This window comes from Hydra vulgaris, chromosome 02, assembly GCF_038396675.1.
Source record: "Hydra vulgaris chromosome 02, alternate assembly HydraT2T_AEP".
Classification (NCBI taxonomy): Eukaryota; Metazoa; Cnidaria; class Hydrozoa; order Anthoathecata; family Hydridae; genus Hydra; species Hydra vulgaris.
The window spans coordinates 30,541,535-30,555,894 of record NC_088921.1 but is presented as its reverse complement, the minus strand read 5'-3'; the positions used below and the strand labels follow the sequence as shown (position 1 = coordinate 30,555,894).

The window sequence follows — 14,360 nt, the reverse complement described above, 5'->3', positions numbered from 1 at the left end:
CTTAAAAGATAATAAAAAACTGTTATTACCAATATATTATGCTGTTATAACAGTTTATAGCAATGTTTGTTGTTAAGATTAAAATGATTTTAGGATGTAGTTTAATATCATTAACGGCTTCAAAATTTTATATAGTTCACTCAATAAATGTTCGATAAATAATTTATTGCAACTTTAAGTTTATAACTATAGATAAAATATAACTTCAGTTAAATTTGAGTTAAATTTTATTTTTCAATTTTCTTTTATTCTTCAATTAAAACTACACTTTATCTTGGGTTATATTTTCAAAAATTATGAAATTGTTTTAGTGTCAGAATTGTCAAAAGGTTTAAAATAACGATCTGAAAATCGGACTCACGAACAGTTGCTTGTTTTGGTACAAGCATACAACGAGAATAGAGAAACTTTATATGGAAAATGTTCTCGAGGTATTATTTTTAGTGCTATTACTTAATTTCAAACTTAATAAATTTAAACTTAAATATATAATTTTTACATTAAAACTTATTTTTAACTGTATTTTTATAATTTTTGAATTAGAATTAACAGTAACACTTTCTTTCAATGTTGCACCAACTAACTTTGTTTATCAGACATTCTGTTATAAATTTTGCTTAATTTCTTCATTTAATAGGTAATGCATGTTTTGTAAATGCATATATTTGATTTTTTTTCCCAGGGATTTCAAAACTAGCAAAAGATGACATGTTATATTATATATAAAGATGTCCAAAATGGCTGATCATGTTTCTGCCATTGGTTCTGATAGAACAGTGCAGCCATGTAAAAAGAAATTATCAAATCAAAAGTCAGACAGCAAGGCAAAGGCAGCTTGTATTGCCTATAGTTTATATAAGACAAGAGGAGGCAAGAAAAGTGGTGAGAACTGAACTTGATTGATCAAGAATTAGTCAACAAAATGCCAAAAGTTTCCTACATGGTATATTGGTACGTATTTTAAAATTTTACCCCTCTTACATTTACCTTTTTTATTAAGTAAAGCAGATTTTGGAAGAATTGTAACAAATGAAACTAATGACTTTTTTTAAACTTTAATTTTTATATCCAACTATAAGATCTATGTTTATAAAATTTTAATACAGATTTTTAAAAGTTTCTGTTCTTTACTTCAGGAAATTCCAGGCGGAACTGACACTCAAACAAAAGCAGAATAGATCACGATGAAAAAACTTTGATATGATAACAGGGAACTTTGTTCTGCAAACCGTAGAGAAAATCAACAATCAGTTAATTAAGGTAAATTTATTCTGTAACGAATTATCTTCATACGCTAAATGTACAAAGCAGCAATTGTAAACATTTTGATCTATATCTTAACCTTTCCCTTTAAGTTAACAAGTTCACTCTAGCTTTTTATTAAAGAAGTTTTATGTTTATTTTATGTCATTATTTTAGATAACCAATAGCAAAATTGTGCCTGAAATACTTAAGGTGGAGCGTTTTAATGAACATAGCAAAACATACATTTCATAGCCTAGTGAGAAAGAAGAATATGTCATAGTAAATATATATATATATATTTTTATTTTTATATATTTTATATATACATATATTTTTTTTTACAAAGAGCACAAATACAAAAGTCATTAATTTTTTTGATTATTTGATATTTATTATTAATTTTTTTTTTTTTTTCATTGTTTCCTCTTTTTCTTCATTTTCTTCATCACCGTCTTCTAGTTATTGATACTTCAACAACAGAAGTTTATCAAGTTCTTCACCACCTGCAGATCCTTTGTTGATATTACAAAATGAAACTGCTACTGAATTCCCGTTATTAAAAAAAGGTACATTTTACAGAAATACGTTAACTTTAGTTTTTATGTTCAGAGAAAATAAATCGAAAATGCTTTTAAGGTGTGTAAAACAATATTAAAAAACGTTCTAAAAATAAAAAAATCTTATTTAACAAATAATAAAGTGAAAATAAAATATTTAAACGAAAAAATGTTTTTTTTCTTTTAGTTTTTAACTTTTAAAATTTCTTGGCAAAAGAAATTTATTTTGGTTTTAGTTTGTAAATATTAAATAAACGATTAACAAATCAAAAGTATCATTAATAGTTTCTTAGGATAGGTCATTTATTTTGCCTTCTTATTCTTATTATGTCTCAACTTTAATGAATAAAATTTACTTATTTGTATATTTATTAAAAAGTCTCAATACTTTTTTTTACTGTGCGTTTTGCTTTTTTCTTATCTAATTTAACAATACTTATAGGATCACCGATATAAAAAACCGGTGAGAAAAACTACTTGTAAAAAGCTGTCGTCATTCAATGTGGATGAATATATGGCTAACATGTCAAAAATCGGAGAGGAAATTGTTGCAGCCGCCCAGTAAACACAGATTGGTTGAGAACTGGTCAATATTTAGTCAAAATCGGTCGAAAAATGGATAAAACGATAAGCGATCTATTATTGACTAAAAATCGACGCTTGATTTGAAATGTATATTTAAATTTTTTTATATAGGTATATATACGCTTACTAAACGTCGATCTAACGTTTAGAGTATCGACTTACATTAGTCAATATTGTGAAACTTTAATCGACCTTAATTAAACGTAAACATTTCTAGATTTAAATTCTACGCTTTAAATCTTTTAATATATACGTTTATTAAACCTCGATCAAACGTTTTTGACTAATATAAGTCGCTATTCTAAACGTTTATTATATTATAATATAGTAATATAGCCATTGGCCAGAAGACTTACATAACAGCTTAAGTCATAAGGTCTAAATAGGCGAAATTAAAACAAAATAAAAAACTTTTTAGAAAATTATTTTTTATTGGCGAAATAATTAAGTTAGACTTAAATGCGTTTTCAAGATTCACTTCCTTACAACAACTGAAAGCAAATCGACTGATAAATAAATATTAAACGAGTGTCGGGTTCGCCATTTTAATTCATGGAAGTTAAAAAAAATCTCATCGCAACAATCTACCTTGCTAAATGCCAACAAATCAATGGACTCCGATGTTTTAGAAATATTGATGACGACATTGACACAAGTAAAAAATACGAGTTGCTGGTCTCTTGTTATGAAAGTCTTGCCGCAAGAACTTTTTTTGTAAGTTTTATAAACAGTTTAAATTCCTTTTGTAATCGCTAGTATGATTGTGTAACAGTAGGTATTCATTTTTGCAATTATCAAGAGGTTTAATGACTAAATATTCATTTTTTCATTTTAGTGCATTTTAGCTTAACATAGTTACATTTCGTCAGCCGAGAACCAAGAGGCTGAGAAAATCAAGTTTTTTTTGTAAGTTTTAACAAATTAAATCAATTTAATTTGTTAAAACTTACTGCCAGAATGTTCAACTAATTTTTTAAATTTTTTTAAAAGTTGTATCATTTTTGAAACAAAATTTATATGACACATACTCCATTGATTGTTGAATATTTATTGGTAATAATCAGAAAAAGCACAAAATGTGGACATACGGCCTCTTGGTTCTCAGCTGACGATTTGCTAATGAAAATTGGTAGAACAGAGCTGGTAAAAACCACTGCATATTTTATGTCACGACGTTAGTAATTGTTTATTGTCGAAAATAAGCATGGGTGGTACAGGAAATTTGGTAAAACTTTCGTTCAGAAAATCATCTATATGTAAAGTTGTTCTTTGAATTCCAATTTTGATTTATGAATTTACATTTAAAATGCTAACTATTTTACCCTCGTTTTTTGCGGTTACGAAATCAGACGATCAGGATACGAATGTAGAAGATGATTTTGCACAATAACAGGTGCATGATAAACAAGCGGTGGACGGTATACTAGGAAAATTTTTGATGATGCATGAACCAGAGAAAACAGTGATCATGTTTATGAGTATTAATTTTATTAGTATTTTTAACTTAATCCTAATGTAAACTTTTATTTTCTGCTAATGAGATTAAATTTTATAAACATTTGATAGAAATTGTTACTATTAACTTCCCCTTCAAAAAGCTTGATCATTGAATTTTTTGATTAATTTTTTTTTAATTATTGAAGCATAAACATATGAAGTAAAGTGCACGAACTTTTTTACTCTAAATCCCCACGAAAACGAAATACGTATAAAATACGTATACGAAAACGTTTTACATACCCCACTATATGAAAACGTTTTACATACCCCACTATATGAAAACGTTTTACATACCCCACTATATGAAAACGTTTTACATACCCCACTATATGAAAACGTTTTACATACCCCATTATACGAAAACGTTTTACATACCCCACTATACGAAAACGTTTTACATACCCCACTATACGAAAACGTTTTACATACCCCACTATATGAAAACGTTTTACATACCCCACTTTATGAAAACGTTTTACATACCCCACTATATGAAAACGTTTTACATACCCCACTATACGAAAACGTTTTACATACCCCACTATATGAAAACGTTTTACATACCCCACTATATGAAAACGTTTTACATAAGTTTATAATATAAAAGTAAAGTATAAGTAGTATAGTATAAAATTTTATAATCATTAAAATAGTTATAAAAAATATAAAAAATAAAATCAGGTCTTTTATAACTATATCTTATTTATAAATTTCAAGACCTATATACCTCTTACTACTTATATAAAGTTTAAAGGTTATAACGTAATTTTTAATTAATATTAGTTTTAAAACTTAAGTAAATTAAAATTATGTTAACTAAATCAAAGAAACTATTAGACAAGATCTAAAAGTTTAATATACGTGTACTTAGACCAAATCTAAACGCTTTATATACGTTAATTAGACTAGGTTTAAACGTAAATTAGACAAAATGTGAACGCTTTATATACGTATAATAATCCTATAATAGACGCCTAAAATACGTTTGAATATAGACGTTTTATGGACGTTTGTTTTAAACGTTAATATGGATTTCATTCTTAACGAATAATCGACCAAATCTAAACGTTTTGTCAAAACGTTATTTTAACGTTTATTAGACGTTTGTGTGTTTACTGGGCGGACAGAGTATAGCCACTGTTCTCACCCGCTCTATTCCGAGCGATAGCCTCCTCTTTGAAAGTATTGCTCAAACGTTGACTCGCATTGCAACCTCAACCGAAAGTTTCGCCATCTCCGCTAAAAGAATTGCTTGTTTACTAGAAAAGATTGCTGCGGCTAACACAGAAAATAGATGACTGAATTTATGAGTTATTATTAACATAAAATAAAATTGTACATAATTAGATAAAGCTTACAAAATTAGCACATTATTTAAGGTTTATAACTACCAAAACGATATATTCAATAATATCAAGCAATTTTGCAAGCCTTACATTCAATTTCATATAAAAAAGAGGGGTTTAGAAATGCTTAATCTGATCTACAATTACATTAAAAAGAACTTGTAACTTTTTACATTTAATATACAATTAAACTTGCCATAAATATTTTCTTCTATTATAGATATCTAAAAAATGAAAAATTGTATACGGAAACTACAACACTTCATGGAGGCCTGCATGATTTTTTTATGTTTCCGACATGACATTTTCAGGGAATGTGCAAACTCTGCCCTTTAGTATGTTAATAATATTTTATTAAACCATTGCCCTGATATTTGGTGTAGTGGGGCAAACTTTTTGGTGTATTCTTGTTTTCAGACTCTAATCACTTCTTTATATTTGCAAATTAATCTCATTTGACATAAACATAAACATACTTAAACTTATATGCCTAAAAGTGTCATATCTAAAACAAAATATCCTGCGGGCTCCCATGCAACATTTTAACAATACATCATTGCTTTTGATTTGCAAACACATAGTTTTTAATTTGTGTCCTTTTTAAAATATCAAATCGAATTTGGTTGGTTTGAGTTAATTCAGGTTGAATACCATGTACAAAATCTTCATCGTTGTCCTCAAAGTTTATGTTGTCTGGAATTTTTAATCCTAAGGAAATGCAAAAGTTTTCCAGTAAAATGCAAGTAAAAAATATGTTGCAGCAAGTTGTTGGGGTGTACTGAAGTGTTTCACCACTTTTGAACACCTCCAACGGTTTTTGAGACGTCCAATAGCTCGCTCCACATCACTACGTACCTGACGGTAAACTTTATTAAAATATATTTCTTCTGGTGTAGTTGGCTGATTAAACGGTGTAATCATGACTGGTGACAACCCGTATCCAGAGTCTGAAAAAAAAAAGACTTCATTTGGATCATATTCTAAAGTCTGTTTTATAACAGAATTATAAAGTATAAAGGCGTCATGGCACGATCCAGGATACTTTGCAACAACATCTTTAAACTTTCCATCAGCATCAATGACAACTTGACAGTTCAAAGCAGGATATCCTTTTCTAAAAAAAAGAAGTTAAAAATCTTCAAAATGTTAAAATGTTTAAAAATCAGAGAGCAGCAAAAAACATTTTGGGAAACATTGGTATCATATTAGAACAACTGGTCACCTTTGACCAAAACAAAACATTGTTTTTTTACATGACCTTTTATTATAAACTATATGACCTTATATTTTATATTATATTATTTTAAGTTTAGCACTTAGGTTAAACAATTTGATGTTTTCAAACTTTAAAGAACTATGATGTGCTATTTAAAATATTAAAAAAAACTTCAATTTTTGTAATAAACATGTCACACTTTGTAAAATTGAAGTATTTTCTCTTCGTAAATTAAATAATTTTTTTACATATTATTAACAATATGAAACGTTTTATAATAACTTAATAATGTGAAGGAAAATACAGCTTAAAAAAGCATTAGTACCTAAAAACAAGGAAACAGTAACTTTTTTATAAAGAATAGTAGAACAGAATTTTTTTTTTGAACCTTGTATACATTATATGCAAACATACATAGACAGAATAAATCTGTGAAACAAAAACTTTTTAAAATTTTATTTTTTTTTATTTTTTAATTTACATTTTCACAACAACATATTAGTAGGGCTACCATATGAAATTTAAAAAAAATCAGGACATCATGTCTTTTTTAACCTGTCAAAACAGGACAAATATAAATAAGCAGAAAGTCTAAATCAGGACAAAAGCTCGTCACACTAAAGGTGAAAATGACAAAAAATACAACATTAAAAACCAGCTTTATTTTACATTTTTGTAATGACTACAAGAATTATTTCGTTGCTTTGCTTTTAAACCAGTCATATTTTTCACTAGAGTGTACTTTTTTCAAGAACAACTGGATATTTTTTATTTTTTCATAGAACTGTGAGCAATTGAGATCAATATTTAACTTACAAAAAAGCCAACTTTTCACAGTAGAAACTAGCAAAGAACCTCTTTCAGGAGACTAAATATTGTTCATCATTGAAAACACCCTTTCCACAGCAGTTGAAGTTCCAGGAAGACTGAAAATGTATTCCAACACCAGTGAAAAATTTGCTACTGAAATGCCCTTTTCTCCAAAATGTTTCATCATCAGGACCCATTTTTCTTCACAACTCATATCATCAGGTTTCCAAGTTTCAGAATGAGTTGACAGGTATGCCTTGACCAAAACAACTTCATCAAATAGTTCATCAGTATTTATTGCTGTACGTCCAATTTTTCGGTTAGATCTTTATGCAGCTTCTTCCAACTCTGGAAATGTTATTGCACTGTTTTGAATCCACATGAACTTTTCAGCATCAGCAAAGCTATCTTTCCAAAGGTCAATATAAGAAAGACATCTCTCGTAAAAACCAGTAAATTCTTTTTTGACAGCAATTTCGTCAATAATTCTGTCTTCAAATAGTTTTGCAAGTATCTTTTTAGCTTCCAGTAAAATAAACTTATTCTCAAATCTCTCCTTCAGATTATTCTGCAATACTTTTATCTCATTAACAATATCACATGCACTTGCTCTTGTTTTTTCAATTCTCAGAATTGTTTTGTTGAATGTCTGAAGCTGACCATGCCTTATCGTGTCTGCTACCACTGCCATTTCTGCCAGCACTGCCTAAAATTGCAAGAAAATAGTAAAAATTAAATGGAGAAGATGGAGTTGTCAAGTCAACTTTTTTCTCTTTGCTTTATTTTTTAGTTTTTGTCAAAATGATTTTTTTTTCTTTTTTGTTATGGTTTTTTAAAATCAGGACATTTTGGTACCTGATCAGAACAGTCAGGACAGACCCTTCAAATCAGAACAGTCCTGATGAAAATCAGGACTATGGTAGCCCTACATATTAGTAACAAATTTTTCACATCGTTTTTTTTGTTTTATTTGTTTTTTTAATGTTTTATATATATATATATATATATATATATATATATATATATATATATATATATATATACAGTAGCGGCGTTAGGGTAGGGCCGGGTTGGGCGCTGGCCCAGGGCGCCGAATATAAAGGGGCGAAACTAATTGGTTATTTTACCCTTTGCCTTTTTTTTGAATGGGGTTAAATTGAGCTTGGGGCGCCGTAGAAATCTCGCCCAGGGCGCTGGTAGTGCTAAAACCGGCACTGTATATATATATATATATATGTATATATATATATATATATATATATATATATATATATATATATATATATATATATATATATATATATATATATATATATATATATATATATATATATATAAATCAGACTTTTCTCACATTGTAGATTTATCATGTGAATTAAAACAGTTCTATGTAATTATCTATATTAAGAACAAGATTTTTAAGTTTTGACTTTAAAGAAAATATATTGTCAGGAAAAGTAATTAAGGTGTATTTCGGAATTAAATTGTTGTATAAATAGGGGCAGCAATAAGAGATAGAAAATTGCGAGTTTTTAGTTTTTTTTCGGGGTACGATAAAGTTACCTGTTGCTCTAGTGTTAAACTTATTGGTAATTGAATAAAAGGAGTTTTTTGTGAAACGTAAAGGTTCTAATCCCATTTTTTTTGTTTTTTGTAAATTGTATAATTCCATTTTATATTTTAGCATAAATAGTATATTAGCATAGATATTGATTTGATAAATGTTTAGCGCTTTCATTTCTTTTAATAGAGGTTTAGCATGTGTATGTTTGTTTTTATAATATATAATTCTAGAAGTATGTTTCTGCTGTGGATGAAGAGACATTAATTTTGTCTTGTGTGTGCTTGCCCAAGCAATGTTAGCGTAAGTAAGATGACTATGTATAAATAAAAAGTAAAGATTTTTTGTGATAAAAATGGTCTAGCTTTGAAAAGTGAACCAAGATTTTTAGGTATTTGAGTGATGGCCTTTATTTGGGTTGTCCATGTAACATTTTGTATACTCCATGTAACATTTTGTATACTCCAAGAAATTTAGTTGTTTGGGTTCTTTCAATATTGTTGAAATCGATAATTAGAGAGGGAAGAATTCATGGAAGTGCCTTTTTTTGTTGCTTTGAATGAAATAAAATATATTTAGTTTTTTGTACGTTTATTGATAACTCATTAGCACTGAACCATGTTTTAAGTTGTTGAAGCTCAAGGTTGACTTTGTCAAAAAGGTCATCGATAGAAGAAGATGAAAAATAGATTTGTATCATCTGCGAACATAATGCAATCAAGATTTGTAGCTATAGGAAGGTCGTTAATGTATATAAGGAACAACAAGGGGGAAAGAATTGATCCCTGATTGACCGTATCGAAAGCTTTTGTAAGGTCAATAAAAAATCCAAATACAAACTGTCCTTTATCAAAAGATGAGCTGATGTTGTTCGTGAGGTCTGTGATTGCATGTTCCGTTGAATGATTCGTAAGAAAACCGTACTGATATTCACTTTAAATTTTGTTTTCTGTTAGATATTTATACCGTCTATTGTAGATTATTCTTTCCAGAAGCTTGGAGAATACTCGAAGAATTGAAATAGGTCTGTAATTGGTTAGTGATGCCGTGTCTCAATTTTAAATATTGGTAAAAGTTTCGCTATCTTTAATTTTTCTGGAACAACTCCTGCTCGAATTGATGAGTTAAAAATATTAAAAATTAGGATCTTTTATAAAGGGATATAAAAAGATATCTATTACTACATTGCTGGAAATATCATCAATTTCTCATATTAACTATGCCTGTGTAAGTAGCCCAAGCAATGTACACTTTAAACTTTTGACGAATGACCTAAAGCAATATAATCAAAATGATCAGGTATCAAAATAAAAAGATGAGTTTACCTACAAATGTATGCTGGCTCATCAGTCCCAGTAACTCCTTTGATTTGTATCATTGTAGCATCTATAATTCCAAGAAGACAGTTAACTCCAAATGATTGAAAGTACTTTCTCTTTGTTTCAGTCATCTCCTCTGAACTATCAAACTATCTGACGAGGTAGTGATAGTGCTGAATAAAATATTTGCCAAACTAGGCGAAGTATGCGACTACAGCTTGACTGGCTTACATGAGAGGTGTCACCGAAAATTACATAAAACAACATGTGGACGAAATATTCACCATTATATTTTAATTAAACAAAAGCAAGTTAGTTAAAAAAGAGAAATGTGAACTTTGACAAGGTTAAACTTCAAATAATTTGAAAAATACAGTCACCTACCAAAAGTCCGCAAAATTTAAAATTACAATGTAGGAACAGTAGAAGGGTGCAGTGTAAAAATTATTCTTTTGACATAATCTATTATGCTAAGTTAAAAAAATTAGGGTTTGTTTGATTTTTGCTATATAATAGTGAAGCATCATATTTAAATGTAAAGAAAAAAGATATTCAATTTTAATTCTTAACAATTAATGAACTGAAAAAAGAATAAAGTTATTTTTAAGTAAGCAAACATGATTAGTCTATAAACAGGGTTGCCACTCCAATTTTAAAAGTTTTTCCCTAAGTTTTACGTGAGTAAAGAATATTTTCCTTTAAGTTTAACTTTTGAAACTCCCTGAACTTCTCCATAATCTTTCCAAATTATCCTGAAGATTTTATTTATACGTATTAAAACATTATTTATACTAACAAGCTAAATGTTTTACAACAACATTTATATCTTGCAAACTCATTGTTATCTGTCTTGACAAGTCATTCTTTAAAAAAAACATAAGTTATGGTACAAAAATGAAAAAAACATTTTTTCTGTAAACAGAGTTTTTCAGGTTTTCTCTAGGATTTTTGCTACCTCCAAATTTGCTAAGTATTGGAGGTTGAGTAAAAACCCTTCATAAAGCACCACCTTTAAGCTCCATATGTAACAATAAAAAATCATAAGATTAAAGCTAATCTTTTTTTGCATTGACTAATAATCCTTACCAATTACTGCTTGAAAACTTCCAGTTGATAAAAGTCTTAGCGCTTTTAGTACTTTTGCTTCTGAAGATATTAGGTTGTCACCAATCACATTCTCGATGTGATTGGTGAAAAATCATTGTGTAAAGAGTTGACAATATCTCTTTATATTATTTTTCGGTAAACGAAATTTTTGAAGACATTCCAAATCAGAGTAATTGCTTAAAGCAACATGTTGAGTCTCACGTTAAAGTTGATCTTAACCATGTGCAGTTAGAATAATTGGAATATCCATTTTGACTAAATTTTTATAAAGCTGTTAAAACAACGATATGAACTATGATAATAACACCTAATAAGACGCATACCTTTTTAAAAAAAGTTGCGAAGAAAAACATATATTTAATTATAATAATAAAAATAATAACAATATTTTATCTTTAAAAGATGATATATTGTGGTACAAAGACTGGTCCAGTTATATTTTTGTACAGGGACTAGTATAATACAAATCCCCACATAATAAAACATCTTATAAAAATATTATACTATTTTATATGAATAAATATATATATATATATATATATATATATATACATATATATATATATATATATATATATATATATATATATATATATATATATATATATATATATATATATATATATATATATACATATATATATATATATATATATATATATATATATATATATATATATATATATATATATATATATATATATTTATATATAATGTTGCATTATAAAGATGTTATATTATGTGGTATTAATAATATGACAATTTATCATCTTATATTAGATGCTATATCATTATATATTGTCGTGAATAACGTCTTCAAGATGCAATTAGAGTGTGTGTAGGTGTTAAAGTATGTAAAGTGTTATATGTGTGTGGGTGTTAAATGTGTGTGGGTGTTAATGTACGCAGTTGTTAAGCATGAACGATCTTAATGTATTCAATGTGTTAAAATGACGCAGTTGTAAAACTGTATAAAAGGGGAGTGTAGTTTCTAAATTGTATGGTTCGCAGTCAGATGGAAAAAATATTATCAAGTTCATAAAGAAAACAGTGACTATTTAGTGTCTCAGAGAAAGTCTGAGTAGTTCCCCATAATATAAGATATATTTTAATATATCTTATATATTTTAATATATCTTATATTGTAGGGAACTTTTCAGACTTTCCCTGAGACACTAAAAAGTCACTGTTTTCTTTATGAACTTGATTATATTTTTTCCATCTGGCTGCGAACCATACAATTTAGAAACTACACTTAGAAACCACAATTTAGAAACTACAATTTAGAAACTACACTTTAGAAACTACACTTGGGCTTAAAAGTCCAACATATATAATAATACAACATCTTAATAAGATGTTATGTCATTATGATGCAGTTATTTTTTGTTAATACCTGTGACTGTTGTTAACCCTTACTATAATATATATAGTTTACATATGTTAAGATCCCTAATAACATATCAATCTGACAATTGAAATACATATTTATCATAATAATATAACGCTATTTTTATTATTTTGTGATTTTAAAGTTACGCCAAAGGCAGCTCAGTATATTTTTTTGTGTGAATTATGCAATCCATAATATTTTTTGTTTAATTTTAAATTTAGTAGTAGTTACCAATTTAATAATATATACTAGTTTTGCCTACTTAAATTTTGGAACAACTTCTTCAGTTTATTTGTTTGACAGTATTTTATAATAAAACACAAAAAGTGTTTTATTATAAAATGTGTTTTTTGTTTTATTATAAAATGTGGTGTAAAGGCGTGTAATTTGTATTGGTATGTTACTTTTTTATGATTTTAATGTCCGAGCATGTTTAAATGATAAAATGCCTTTATTTTTTATCAGTTTTAAAGCTTTACAATTAATGAACAACTGCTGCTTTTTAACTGTCCCGCTTTGCCCCACCCAGTTGTAAAATGTAGAAATTTTACTTGTCTAGAGTTTCGTTAACTTTGGTTGTTATAGCTTATTTTTAAAAATTTTTTTTTTGTTTTTCCGTTTTCTTATACCAATAAATTTTAGGAAAATTATAAAACAGTGTTAACTATGATTAGTTTACCCGCAAATAGCATTTGTTGCTTAAGTGTCCCTATATGCCCCGATCTACCCTAATCTTTAAAACACAAATAATTCAGTTAAACACCAAATAAAAATATAAATTTCTACTACCAACTAAAATCAATATTAGAATGTTATACTTATAACTCCTACTAAGTTTTTACCAAAACAGGCTAATCCAACCAAGTGCCGAGTAAAAAGCTTATTATTCCAACTAAGTTCCGATTAAAACCTGCTAATACTACTAACTTCCTTGCGAGTACTTGTTAGGGACTTAGTAAGTTTTATTAATACGACTTACTAAATACTTAACAGGATTATTCGGGGTTTTTTTCTCGGATAATTTTTTTGGTAATTCTTGACATGATTTTGGATCTCTTTACCAAGTCTTAGCTTTATTTTATTTTTTTACGGGTTTCAACAGTACTAATTTATTGAAATTTATGTTACTACAAAGACGGTTCCTTGAAAAAAGACGAATTTAAACTAATATTATGCAAAGCTATATTATACCTCTTTAGGATAATGCGAGTCATTTCCAGTTTTTGCTTAATATAAAACAGCTACTTTATCAACAATGAAATTTAACTAAGGTTGTATTAATAGTTTCGTAACAACCGTCTTTTAATTAAATTAAATTTTTTCCACCCATTTAAAATTAGAAACTGAAAATGATACGGAGCTTTAAAAAGAATTTCTTTAGTTCATTTATAAGCATTTTCAAATCCAAACTTTATTTTAATGATAAAGTGAGGAATAATTATCTTATCAGACAAAACATTTTGAAACAAGATAATAACTTTTCTAGGTGACGAAATGACTAAAACTGTTAAACTAGTGTTAAACTAAAATTAAAATAAAATTTCCCTACGGGCAATTGTTTTTTAAAAATTTTGTTCTAAAAGTTTTTAAACGTCTTCTAAACGTTATTTTCTTTAGAATGTTTAGAAGGCGTTTAAAAGACACTTATAACGTAACTTTTAAAAGCTAATGCCCGTCGGGTTAGCGCGACTAAAATTTAGTTCGACAAAAAAAATTTAGTC

General features: G+C 27.8%; 1 long non-coding RNA gene across 1 annotated transcript; it reads left to right on the top strand.

The window, feature by feature from the left end:
- Window positions 1-748: 748 nt before the first annotated feature.
- Window positions 749-2,545, top strand: LOC136076878 (uncharacterized). The gene is made up of 5 exons (XR_010636644.1): window positions 749-951; window positions 1,137-1,260; window positions 1,420-1,524; window positions 1,705-1,811; window positions 2,245-2,545. It is a non-coding gene; the product is annotated as an uncharacterized LOC136076878 (long non-coding RNA).
- The last annotated feature ends 11,815 nt before the right edge of the window (window positions 2,546-14,360 follow it).